Source organism: Cicer arietinum, chromosome 3 (genome assembly GCF_000331145.2).
Source record: "Cicer arietinum cultivar CDC Frontier isolate Library 1 chromosome 3, Cicar.CDCFrontier_v2.0, whole genome shotgun sequence".
Lineage (NCBI taxonomy): Eukaryota > Viridiplantae > Streptophyta > Magnoliopsida > Fabales > Fabaceae > Cicer > Cicer arietinum.
In genome coordinates this window covers 22498865-22512829 of record NC_021162.2, presented here as the reverse complement: position 1 = coordinate 22512829, position 13965 = coordinate 22498865, and positions in this window count along the sequence as shown.

Below are 13965 nucleotides of genomic sequence, written 5' to 3'. Positions count from 1 at the left end.
GAGATTCCTCCCAAGTTGCACCTAAGTACTCATGTGCAGCTCTAGCAGCATTATTAGTGTTCATATTCACAGGTGCATCAAAAAATTTACCATTGGGTGATATGTGAAGGAGAGTAGCTACGTCGTCTAAAGTAATGGTCATCTCTCCAAATGGCAAATGAAATGAGCTGGTCTCCCTGTGCCATCTTTCAATAAATGCCGAGACGAGACCAGCATCAACCATAGTGAGGTAGGCCGAAGAAAGAGGTAGCAGCCCAGATTCCCGAATCCAACGCTCTACAGGATGTGGCACAGGAACTTCAGAAAACTTCTTCAACTTCAATCCATGAGTAATGACCTTTAACGGTCCACGATCCTGCGAGTAATTACAAAGTAATTAATTAATTAAATAACATTAAACAAATAATTGAATAAATAAATTTAAATAAACAATTAATTAAATAAATAATTCAATAAATATATTTAAATAAACAATTACTTAAATCAACTTAAACAACTAATTGAATAAATAAATTTAAACAAACAACAAATTAAATAAACTTAATTAAATAACCTTAAACAAATATTTGAATAAAATAAATTTAAATCAACTTAAACAAATATTTGAATAAATAAATTTAAATAAATTTAACTAAACAATTAATTAAATAAACTTAATTTAATATTTAAATATATAAATTTAAATAAACAATTAAATATATAATTGAATAAATATATTTCAATAAACACTTGAATTAAATAGACTTAAAATGCCTCAAATTGAAATATACCTCTCCTTCCCATAGCCGCCGAGCCACGTGGTGCTCATACTGTGTCAACACATGTCTCAACATCGGTCCTCCGGGGAATCCAGCATCATTAGCATGTTCCATCTGAGGCTCAGGGACATCCTCCTCCAACTGAGGCTCAGGGACATCCTCCTCCATCTGAGGCTCAGGGACATCCTCCTCCATCTGAGGCTCACGGACATCCTCCTCCAACTGAGGCTCAGGGACATCCTCCTCCAACTGAGGCTCAGGGACATCCTCCTCCAACTGAGGCTCAGGGACATCCTCCTCCAACTGAGGCTCAGGGACATCCTCCTCCAACTGAGGCTCAGGGACATCCTCCTCCAACTGAGGCTCAGGGACATCCTCCTCCAACTGAGGCTCAGGGACATCCTCCTCCAACTGAGGCTCAGGGACATCCTCCTCCATATGTGCATGTGCAGTAGACTCGACGACATCATCATGGATGTCTTGTCTTCGACGACGCTGCCTAATTGGACGATTTGCTTCGTTTCGTCGTCTATTTGATGTTGTTGGTGGAATTCTCTCTGCACCATCACCACCTCTATCACCACATATAATATTGCGAATAATTTGGCCGAAGGCACCTCTCATCCTAGGCACTGCAACATATAAATATATAAATATTAAAAAAAAATTATAAACAATAAAAAGTCAATGTAACAATATATAAATAATGTTTCCCAAGATAATATATAAACAATATATAAACAATATATAGATAATATTTCCCATTTAGTTTCAAAAAAGTTATAAATAATATATAAAAGTATGTTTCGAAACTTTGTAGGAATCCAAACTTTCGAATAGTATTTCAAAACTTTCCCAGAATCTTCGAAACTTTCCCTCAACTTCGAACATTTTCCAGGCCTTTCAAAAGTTTCCCTGGCCTTGCATTTCGAAGATTTCAAATTCAAGAAACTTTCGAAAGTTTCTTGTTTCGAAGATTTCAAAATATTCGAGGATTGCATTTCGAAGATTTCAAATTCAAGTAAACTTTCGAAAGTTTCTTGTGTTTCGAATCTTCCAAATCTTCGATGGATGCATTTCAAAAGTTTCAAAAAATTGCAAAGTTTCGAAAATGAACTTACTTTTGCGTTTCGAATCTTTCAGATCTTCGAAGGTTGGGTTGAATCTGGATCGGATATTTGAAATTTTCGAATGACTTGGTGAAAAATGTGGGTAAAATTTTTTTTTGGTTTTTATATATGAGATGGAGGGTAAAATAGTCTTTTAATCGTGACTGGGGGGTGGCAGGTAAAATTGGGGGGGTGCCTGGTACAAAACTCTTTAGAGATTTATAAATTCTTTTTATTTTTTCCTTCACATGGGCTTAGTCCAATAATACCAAATCTTCTTTCCTTTTATTTTTTATTTTTTGCTAATAATAATATTAATATTATTGATGAGTTTCTCTTGGGGAGTGAGTGCACCCAACACTTTGTAAATTTTACATGCATTGTTTATTTAAATTTTTATCGTAAGTTTTATTTACTAAAATATAAATTTAATTTTATGAAAATTGTTACCGACATTAGAGTAAATCACAATTTCTAAAATCGTAGGAGTTAGGATTTGAGTTTTTAAAATAACCTCGTGAAATTGTAAGGACAAACCTATCTATGGTATATGTGTTATAGGTATTGTTTTGCATTTGTAATAAGGTTGATTCTAAATATAATCTCAAAATAATTAAAGTCAATCAACACAAAAACAAACTAAGCAAATAAGTGAAACTAGTTATTATGATTGCAGTATATAGATTACTCTTCAGCTTCGCTATCAATCTTATTTTCTCCTACTAAATCATCGTCTACTTACATAATCAATGTGCAAAACTGCCACATAAAACTATAAGACCCGCTTTAGAGAGTAGTATATTAACTATTATCTTAATTGTAGTTACATCTATTGTGTATTGACTAATATTTTATATGTTAATGCAGTGATTTAAACTCACCAACATGAAACTATATAATTAGTCTATTATTTTTTTATTAAATATTGGTTGAAATCTCATAAAAAATCTCTAATAAAATTTCGTTCGATTTTGAACTATTTGATATTTTTTTACCCGATGAGAATAATTCAAATAAACTCATAATTCAATTGTAGTTTTAAATAATATTACACTAAGAATTAAATGAAGTTTATATTTTATAAAAAATAATTCGCAAATAATTTTCTCCGCGTGCAAATAAATTTTTTATTAGAGAAAATTGCTAGTTGAGAAGGTCAATTGACTCTAGAAGATGTTTGAATAGAATCTAAATTTTTAGAGACTTTCAATTATACAAGAGGAAATATTTGAAAACATAATGGAATATAAATCGTTTCAAATTGAAGAGAAAAATTAACACCAGAAAAACAGTTTCATTGAATCTACACATATTCATTGTATATATTTTGTTACCAATATTCATGCATATTTTAAGAAATAAAGTTATAACAAAACTTTTTATTGTTATCAACATTAACTCTACTTATTCATATATATTTTTATACTAACACATATTCATGCATATTAGATGAATAACTAAATTAACAACACATATATAATAAATTAATATAAATTCGAATAACTAACTAGTTATAATAAGTGGACGAAAATAGGTCAAAATGGTCGCGGCAACCGCAACATGGCAATGAAAACAAGATAGACAGAAAAAATAAAGAAGTAAATGGTGGTTAGACAAGAGTTGTAAATTAAAATGGAAAATGAAAATGGTGACTTTAATCATACGTTTTTTCAATGTCAAACGTTCAAAAATTTACCAAGGAAATGTGTGTGTGGGTCAATGTGCATAAAGTGTTTCCATGGATCTTAGTTTCTCAGTAAAATTGGAATTCAAAAAAATAAAATAGGCGCAAAGGTTTATGACGATTTTATGGATCTTAGTTCCTCGGTAAGTTTTTCTTTTCAAATAGAGAATATTTTTAATGACTTTGTATATATGATAGTTTTTCAAAAATTAACGAACATGTTGAAGGGAATAGTAAAATTTTCATTTTTGTTTGTATATATGAAAAAATAATGACATATAAATAAGAGAGTTGTTGTGAGTTTATATAATTATCAGAGAAATCATTGTAATTCATTCTAATTGAATATAATATAAATAGATTCGTAATTGATAAAGTAATTAATTTATGTATAATAATTCTGATTTTAATATAAATATAGATGAATAAATGTATTTTTATTTTTAAAATTTACCACCAACAAAATAATGATGATGATAGTGACAATGCCATATTGTTGTAGAGTTGACACATGTCGTGTATTGGTGTATTGTATAACGATAAGTTAAACCCAACCCAAAATCATGCAAAAAGAAAAAAAAGAAAAATATATATTAATCCTTCAAAATAAAGAGTAAAATGGAGTAAATAATACATTGATGGTTTAAAAATATTTTTAAGAAATTTTAACCAAACTATTATGTTCATTTATCAAACTATTTACGTAAGTCTTTTTATATGTGAAACATTTAAATAACTTGGAATGAGATTCTCAATGCGTCACAACAAATGAAACCAAATCAATTCACATTTTAATTCAAAGATATATTTATTATATGAATTTATCTTCGTTTATAAGCTACTCTCAAATTACCATTTTTATCTCTAGCTTTAACCCTTTCTAAATATTTAAGCTATTAGATGTGATTAATGTAATGATTTAAACTCTACCTAACAAGCATGTCATAGAGACTATATTAGTTTTATCAATGTTCTCTTCTTATTAATAACTTTATATTGGTTTGATTAGACATAATTATGCTTGTAAGCGGTGCATCGCTTACCCCTAACTTCCTTCGTATATAAACCAATAATTGATTCAACTATAATGAATTATATACTTCTCATATTATTCAAACATCAATAAATATATAAAAATACACACACATGCACGTGTATATATATATACCACACACTCAATGTTGCAAAATTTTATGAATTTAAGCAATATAACATAAAACATCACTCATTCAAATGATAACACATACTATTAAGTCAATTATATCATACTAATCATATAATGTAAAAGAAAAATCAAAGAAACATGATTATGATAGATTTTTTCCAAAACAACCTCAATATTAAAACAACACAAAATTGAGTCTAATTGCAACGTCAATTGAAAGAAACTTATAAGTATCAAAGATTGAGTAAACGAGCACTCTTTGTAAAACTTATGATGTCTAGTTTATAGATAAAAATTTATTTTTCTCAAATTAAGCCTCCAATTTTTGTCATTTATCAAAACAATACACAAGGTCATAAAAACAGGATAACAATTTTGTTCTAACTTGTTACTCATTTTTAAGCATCAATACTCGGTCAAAATAACATAATTTATACTCAAATCGAAGTTAATTTGGTCTAGTTTCTGAAAAACAAACAATCATTTGAAAATAAGGTATAGAGAAAAATGTATAACAAAAATATCACACATATGTCCTACAAATTTTAAGCTGACATCACTCATTCAATCACACTAATTTCTTAATGAATTTTTGCAAACATAAATGATACAAATTAAGACTAAATCAAGCAGTGAATACATCAAAACATCATCACAACATGAATTCACTCCACATAATTTTGTCACAATAATGAAATTCAAAGTCTTTTATCTCAAACACATCAATAGAGCATATATTTATGTCATCAACGAAATTCAATTGTATTTTAATATATTGTCAATTTCAACCATATAACTTCACATGCATGACTTATTTTAATCATTTATTCCAAAATCCCTAAATTTAACATAAAAAAAACATTTTTTTTTTCATTTCAAACTCTTAAACCCCAAATCCCTAATCTATGGTAAGCATTACCTCATACATGTAAGAAAAATAGGGGAAGAGAACCCCCCTTTTGATTTTCAAAACAATTGAGAATATAACGATACTTCCAACTATTTCTTCTTTGCCTTCTAACAAGAAAAATGTGCACTATTCATTTCTTTTCTTCTTGATTTGTCAAGGTTTTTTTGTCCTTCCTTTATTCTCGCTCACCCTTTCTCCTTCCCCCTCTAAGTTATTTTCATTTTTCTTTTTATTCTCTCTTAATTTAGTGATGTGTGTGTGTGTTTTAATTTGGTGTGTGTCGTATAAATGGAATGGAGAAGAAATAAGTGGTGTTGGCTTGGTTAACTGAACTTTAGCCTTAAGAAGCTTTTATACTAAATAGATCTTCTTTATATTGATTCTTCTAATTCTCTTTATTCTTTATTGAAATCCCAAAACAAACTATAATATATATAGTTTTATATTATTTATTTTTTTTACAAACTATAATTATATATTAAAAGATAAAACATAAAATAATTCCTACTAATGATGTTAAAAGAAAAATGTTGCATTCAAATTAAATCATTGTATTTGATTCTAATTGTGTTTGAGAATATAGTTAGTTACATATGATTATAGAATTATTTGTTATTTAGTGTATAAGCTTGGTATATAAGACCCTTTTCTATTCTCATTCATTTTGTGTATTTGATTTCTATTACAGTCAATATAATAAGTTTTCAACATCTTCTCTCTTATTTCTACGTATATCTTATTTCTATGGATTCCATGTTTGGTATTAGAGGGCACAATTTTCTATTGCATTTTTTTTTTTTGGAGAAAATTCAATTATCGGTATTGAGTTTGCTTTCAATTACTGTGTCAATATTTGATATCTGATATTCAGTTTCAATATTTGTTTGATTTCAAATTCGTTTTCACCCCTTCTCAAATCATGTTCTTGAGTTTTAAGATCAATAGTGTTTGTTGAATTTTTTATTATTGATCCAATTTTCTCTTAAGCTGATTTTCCCAATTCCGATTTGAGATTGTGTTTGCTTTAGTCTATATTGGATTTCATTTTCGCAATCCCGCCGATTCGGTTGCGTTGTCTTTCCATTTGGAATGTGTTTTTGATCTGAGGTTTGATTTCGTTTTCGACACAAATCTCGCCATTTTTTATTTGAATTGTAATTTTCAATTTCGATTCCATTTTTCAGTTCATTTACATTTTCCAGCTTCACATGTGATCTACATCTCTATCATTTTGTTTGATACTCAATCGCCTCCGCGATGGTTCCAATTTTGACTCGGTTACTTCTAATTTCCTGTGAGGTGGATTTGCTATGAAGTTGTTGATGCATTCTCGTGTTATTTTTTCACGATGATTAGTTAAATTCTGATATGAAGACAAAGCTGCATTTGGCTTGTGCACTTCAGTTTTTTGCTTCAAATTTGGCACTCTTGGATTTTCATAGTGAATTTGTGTTGGATCTAGAGATTTGTTAGTGCTCTCAAGGTGTTTGTGAAAAATTCTCAATGAAGACATATTTTCACTCGTTGGTTTGAAGCCTCACGTTGTTGATTGATATTTTGTATGGTGCATTCAATGTAAATTTTATTCTAATTGCATATAGTATAAAGTTTAGATATAGACCATAGATATATTTGTGAATATCAGATGTATTGCATACTCTACTATCCAATTCATGCCGATTGGATGCCTTTGTGTTTGTTTCAGAAAAAATAGGAAAAGTATGTCGACAGAACTTTCACCTTTTTAACGGATCATCTAGAAACTAAATTAATTGATTTGTTAGTAAGCTAATTGCTTAATTCGTTTTCAGATTAAAAAACACTTCCAATTATAAGCATTAACCAATTAGTTTGCAATCACTAATCTGATATTACTCTCCTTTTTCTAGATTCTTTTGAAATTCTAAGTGACTAATCGATTAATGTAACTTAAAATATCCGATTAATTATCAGTTTTCAATTATTAATTGATTAATTCACTTTGAATTCTCAAAGTCTATTTTAACGTCAGGACTTCATTTCTTCCAAATTCACACTTTCTTCATTCGAGCAACCAGATAAGGCAGCGCTAGAAGTTCTTTTCTCTCAAATTTGCACCCCATAAACACCAAAAATCCATATTTTAATTAAATATAGAAAGATAAAATTGTAAATAAGGAGTTTAAGAGAAACATAAAATTGAAAGGAAAAAAGTTATACTAGAACTATGCATTTCGTTAAATGGAGTCTCATGTGTCATATTTCATTAAATGGAGTCCATTGTGTCACATCATCTTAAAACAACTCATCTATTTTTTACTCCAACAGAGGTAAACTCAACATGAGTAAACTCGAGTTCATTAAATAGGATCCACTAACAATAATAAATTTATTATTATTAATAAAAAAAAGTAATAGTTATAATTTTATTATTATTAAATTATGAAAGTATCTTCCCTTTTTTAGAGTACCGTGATGAACATGAACTCGTCAAAAATTGAAAGTTGAAAGTTACTTAACTAGCAGACGTTGGCTGATGCTCTAAGGTACATAATATTCAATTAGTTCTGATTTAATGATTCATGAACTTCCAATATTCTCTTAGTTTTCACATAATGAGCCTGATAATTCAAAGTCCAAGTTATTAAAGTGTAATAAATAAAATATTTATGAAAATTTAACTCTGGACTTCCACAATTGTACTTCTATCCTTACCAATTTGACGAAATTCTGATTTTGCCCTCATAAATATTAATTTCTTTTAAAATTTTAAAATTTTGATTTTGGTCCGTGTAAAAAAAATTAACATTTTTTAGTCCTACAAAATTATTCTATAAATTATTTTAGTCATTTCTAGAATGAAATATCTTTCAACTTTTATATTTTTGAATAATTTTTTGTAAGCATGGTTAGAACATTATTAAAAGTCCATCCACACAAATTTATAATTTTTTAAATTGGGATGAATTAAATATATATTTTTTACATCTCACAAAAGTACTAAAAATATAAATTTAAAAATCGAGTTTTGAACTCATTTTTTGTGAAAGAACTTTTTATAATGTTGTAAACATAGCTGCAAAAAAAAAATTTAAAAATATATGTTGATGTTCCATCACGAAATAAAATTGTTTGCATAATAATTTTGTAATGACTAAAAAGTGTGTTTTTTGTTTTTTATATATATTTGGAGGCTGACGCAGTTGTTCAGGAGGAGCATGAACATACTTCTCTTGTACATAAGACTATACATGAGGAGAAAGAACAAATGGAGAAGGTTGTACAACTAGAGGGAAACGAGGACCACATGCATCAGGAGGAGCATGTACAACAAGAATAAGAGCTTACATAGTATCTATGAGCATCGTATGATATGGTTGTCTTTACACGATACCGATATCATGTTGCGAACATATTATGTTTTGATAAGGTATCTTACTTATTTTGATTTTGAAATTTTTTATGGTGCATTTAAAATATTTAAATTAATTATTATTTTTGTTTTATATTATAATTTAATTTCATATATTCTATTTATATGCAAGACCACTGATGGTGAAGATAGCTACCCATGGTAAGAAGTTGAAACAATTTACCCCCACAAGACATAGAGCAGTATGTGAATTTCTCTACATTAGCCTTAATATAATAGAGTAGTCTGAAATTGATCAACAACAACCTCATTTATGCATTTATGAAGATATAGCACCCAAAGACTTTATCATTTCACAAGTCATTTGATAAAATGACGATTATTTTGGATAATATTGTCAACCTGTTAGGAGTTTGCATTAGGGGTGAGTTCTACAGTCCACCATCTGAACTAGATAAAGTTGTAACATATATTCTTGCCATTCATTTATTAGGTGTTCATGTTGCTGAGATATGAGATGGAACTAGAAAGACAAGAGGTGCACACTACATATTGAATTAATCGAACGAGGTCTTCATAAGAGAATGTAACACATAGAGATTTGATTGTGTTGCATGGGTGTACTTGTTGAATTTGGTTGGGAGTTCTACATTAGTTGATGCAGAGTACTTTATGTTAATAAGAGATTTGAAAGGTATTGATAGGTACATCTCGGGTCCATCTGCACTCGTCGTGTTTTATGACTACCTATTTTCATATAACAATTGTTATGATACAAAGCAATTGAGTGTATATATCTATAATATAAATATTATTTTATATAAATTTATTATTATTATTATTTATTAATTGTTATGATTGTTATTTATCAATTTTTATGATTACGTTAATTCATTTTAATTATTATGTAAAAGCGCTGGATTTTCGAATATTTTTTAAATATTTATAAAAGAGGAGACCTATGCGTTGATCTGAAGCGTTTTGCAAGGATGAATAGATGAAACTATCAACATGTGAAACACAAAATCCATGAGTACAAATATATGATAGATGTCTTGACACCTGTTGACGTTACATGGAGACTACAAAATAACCCCATATATGTCATTCTCATCGACGATACGAGGCTATACATTGATCACCTCCGATTGTGTAGTATACGAGGCTATTCTCAACGTATTCCACCACCACCACCTTTAATTTTTGACATGTTATTTGATGCATATGTGGAGTGTGGATGAGATATCATATATATACCAACACAAAACGACAAGAGTCATAAATAATTACATCATATATATACCAACAACCTAAGATAGATTTTGGGACAATAATCCAAAGTATACAAATAGCAAATACATCGGGGCTATGAGACCTATCAAACATTGATCATACCCTTGGGGTATTCTCGGCAGACACTTGCACATAAGTACTGCTCCAAGAATGCTCTCCACACACTGCACAAGGTCCTTCTAATGCAATATATCTCCTAGAAGTAACTTTCTCCTCCTCATCAGTCATAGAGGGATCAATCTCCTCATAAGTCAGGTCCACCCACGAGATAGGTGGCTTCGGCAGCGCTGGAATCTCATAACAACCCACTACCTCAGTGATAGTCGGTAGTGTGACACCCTAAACCCCAAAATAATATATATAATAATTTATATCATATTTCTATAAAATTTGCAGCGGATAAATAAAAATATGTTTCCAAGAAAATAAAAACTTTTATTTTTAATTTAGGATATCACATTTTTCAAAAATCAAAAGGATCACTTTAAACTTCTTTACTCCATAGTGCAATCTCAATAAGTTTGATTTAAGTATAATTACTTGATTTAATTCTAAAAATTTACTAGTACTTATATGGTTTTCATACAAAATTCGTTTCAAAATAAATAAGTAAAATACAAATTACAAACCCTTATTCCCGGTATCACCTATCAGAGCGAGATTCCTCCCAAACTTGAACTTCAAGACTCATTAACCTGTAACAACTGCGATTTCGCAAACGCATGGCCAAACCAGTCAAACACAAACAATGAAGGATGTGAGTTTTGAAATCATGTTAATAGTATAATATAAATAACAAGAACACACAACAATCATAACAGACCGTATCATAATCACATTACGATATATCAAAATATTTAAGTAAATAGTATCATATTATAACATCAAATTCACTCAAGTAAGATAATCATCTCATTATAATATGCATCAAATCATCTAAGAGTAATTATTATTACTTTTGAAACACATCAATCACAACGAAACAATCACAAGTAAATGCAATGTTATGCATGAGCTTAGACTCTACTTCACAATGTGGTACCATTCTAACTCTGAAATACTTGGTTAGGAGGCTTGATACTATGTCACCATCCCGGTGGACGGACAATTCAAATTGGTCATGTCCTCATAGATCACCTCAACTCAACTCGAGACACATATACGTGACAGTCGTGGTAAACATGTGTTTGCATGGTAGCTCCCGACATTTGGAGTGCTACCTCTAAGTCACCTAGGAATTCCCCACCCGAATACCTCCAAGATCTAACAGTCTTTCCTTAAGGCTCAATAGTAGATCGCCACGATCAAGCTCATTCAGCTGTACTTCCCCGAAATCATTAGGCTTGTCAGGCTCTACCTATATGATGACAAAATAATCTCCACTTCACAAATTCTCAATATTTATTTTCTCCCCTCATTGGCCTGTGGTACTCCATTAAGACCTTCATCTCAAAGACAAATTGGAATCACAATATTATCATCACAATTTATAACAACACTATCATCAATCACACGTCATCACATATACTGGTCACAATCTTATAACATCAATCTCCTCAATCATACATCATCACATAGACTTATCACAAATTTATCACATCATTATTATTAATTATACATCATCATAATCACATAAAACTTATCAAAATGCATCCACCTTTTATTATCACATCACCTAAACATGTCTAATCAAACATATACACAAAATTCATTTGACATCCAATATCACAATAACATCAAATATCACACATTTAACAATAATAAATCAAATATCACAATAATATCAAATGCCACATTTAACGAAATTAAATCAAATATTACAATAATATCAAATGCCCAACATTTAACGAAATTAAATCAAATATCACAATAATATTAAATACCACACATTTAACGAATCGATCAACACCTTATAAGTATTTCTTTTCAATATTTTAATCTCACAATTTCTATTTTGCATATTAATTAATTTATCACTCAAAGGGCTACTGTCGTACGTAGCGAGCCCCAAATGAATCGTTGAGAAATACGGTTTTCCCGTTCATCTCACAATATATTATACTAATGAATTCAAACGCTCGCTCACCCATTACCTTATTTCGACGCTTTCACACATGACTATGATTCCACTGAAAAATAGCATTTGTTCATTGACTATTTGTCTTTCAATCGATCTAACTCGACAGTTTATGGGTAAACGTTAAAAATAAATTATGAGAACATACTTTAAAAACTAAATTCTTTGACATCCAATATCACAATAACATCAAATATCACACATTTAACAATAATAAATCAAATATCACAATAATATCAAATGCCACATTTAACGAAATTAAATCAAATATTACAATAATATCAAATGCCCAACATTTAACGAAATTAAATCAAATATCACAATAATATTAAATACCACACATTTAACGAATCGATCAACACCTTATAAGTATTTCTTTTCAATATTTTAATCTCACAATTTCTATTTTGCATATTAATTAATTTATCACTCAAAGGGCTACTGTCGTACGTAGCGAGCCCCAGATGAATTGTTGGAAAATACGGTTTTCCCGTTCATCTCACAATATATTATAAATTAGAGTAACTAAAATAATCAATATAAAAAAACATGTTACTAATAATTGAAACTCTCATATTCAAAATAATTTTTACCATTATACTTATTTCTCAAAATACTCACATTATAATAATACCAACATATTAGAAAATAGTCAAAATTATAAAATAAAAATATAACATTAATATTTTATATTAATTACTAAATCATAATAAATAAATATAAAATCACAATGTCATAACAAGTATATAAAAATAAACGAAATAAAACACAATATCAATTATATCTTAAGATAATTATTTATAAAAAAATAACTAAAAATAGAAAATAGTTATAAATAATTGAAATATAACTATGTGCATACTTAATATCAGTCAAACGCACACAAAAATATTACATTAATTGGGTACACGTGTATACACGTAAAATCACATAAAATCTTTTTCTTTAAAATATATATTACACTAAAATACTATCTATTTTTTTAAAAAATAGATCAAAGAGTAAAATATAATATTTATTATTTATATCGCTCATGTAATCTAATATTTATAAAACTAACACATCATAGAAATCACCTATATAACGAAAATTAGTCAGAAAATTTATCATCATATATCATAAAATAATTTTAACATTATATTAATTATTTAAAATCGTACTTAACTAATAAAATATTTTATTATAAAATTTAGGGTGCTACAATTCTCCCCTTGTTAAAGAATTTCGTCCTCGAAATTTGGAGTGAGTGAACTAATATCTAACTTACCACCCTCAAGATTCAAACTTAGTTTATAAACGTATTTAGGACATTTAATCTCCGATTAAGCACATCATGTAAAAATCAACTAACATAGCATGATAGATTAACATGACCAAATAAATTAATTAACACATATAATATTTATCATTCAATTATGAAACAAAATACAATAGAGTTACTCACTATAATTTACATATAGAACATAATATATAGATTTTGTCAATAATAACATATTTCATTTAGTTTGGTTAAATGAAACACATTTCAAGTACGTTGTCAATTTCAACTATTTCTTTCAAACCAAATAGTTCTAGTTTTACTCCTTAAAATAAAGTCTAAATCATATCACCAAACAT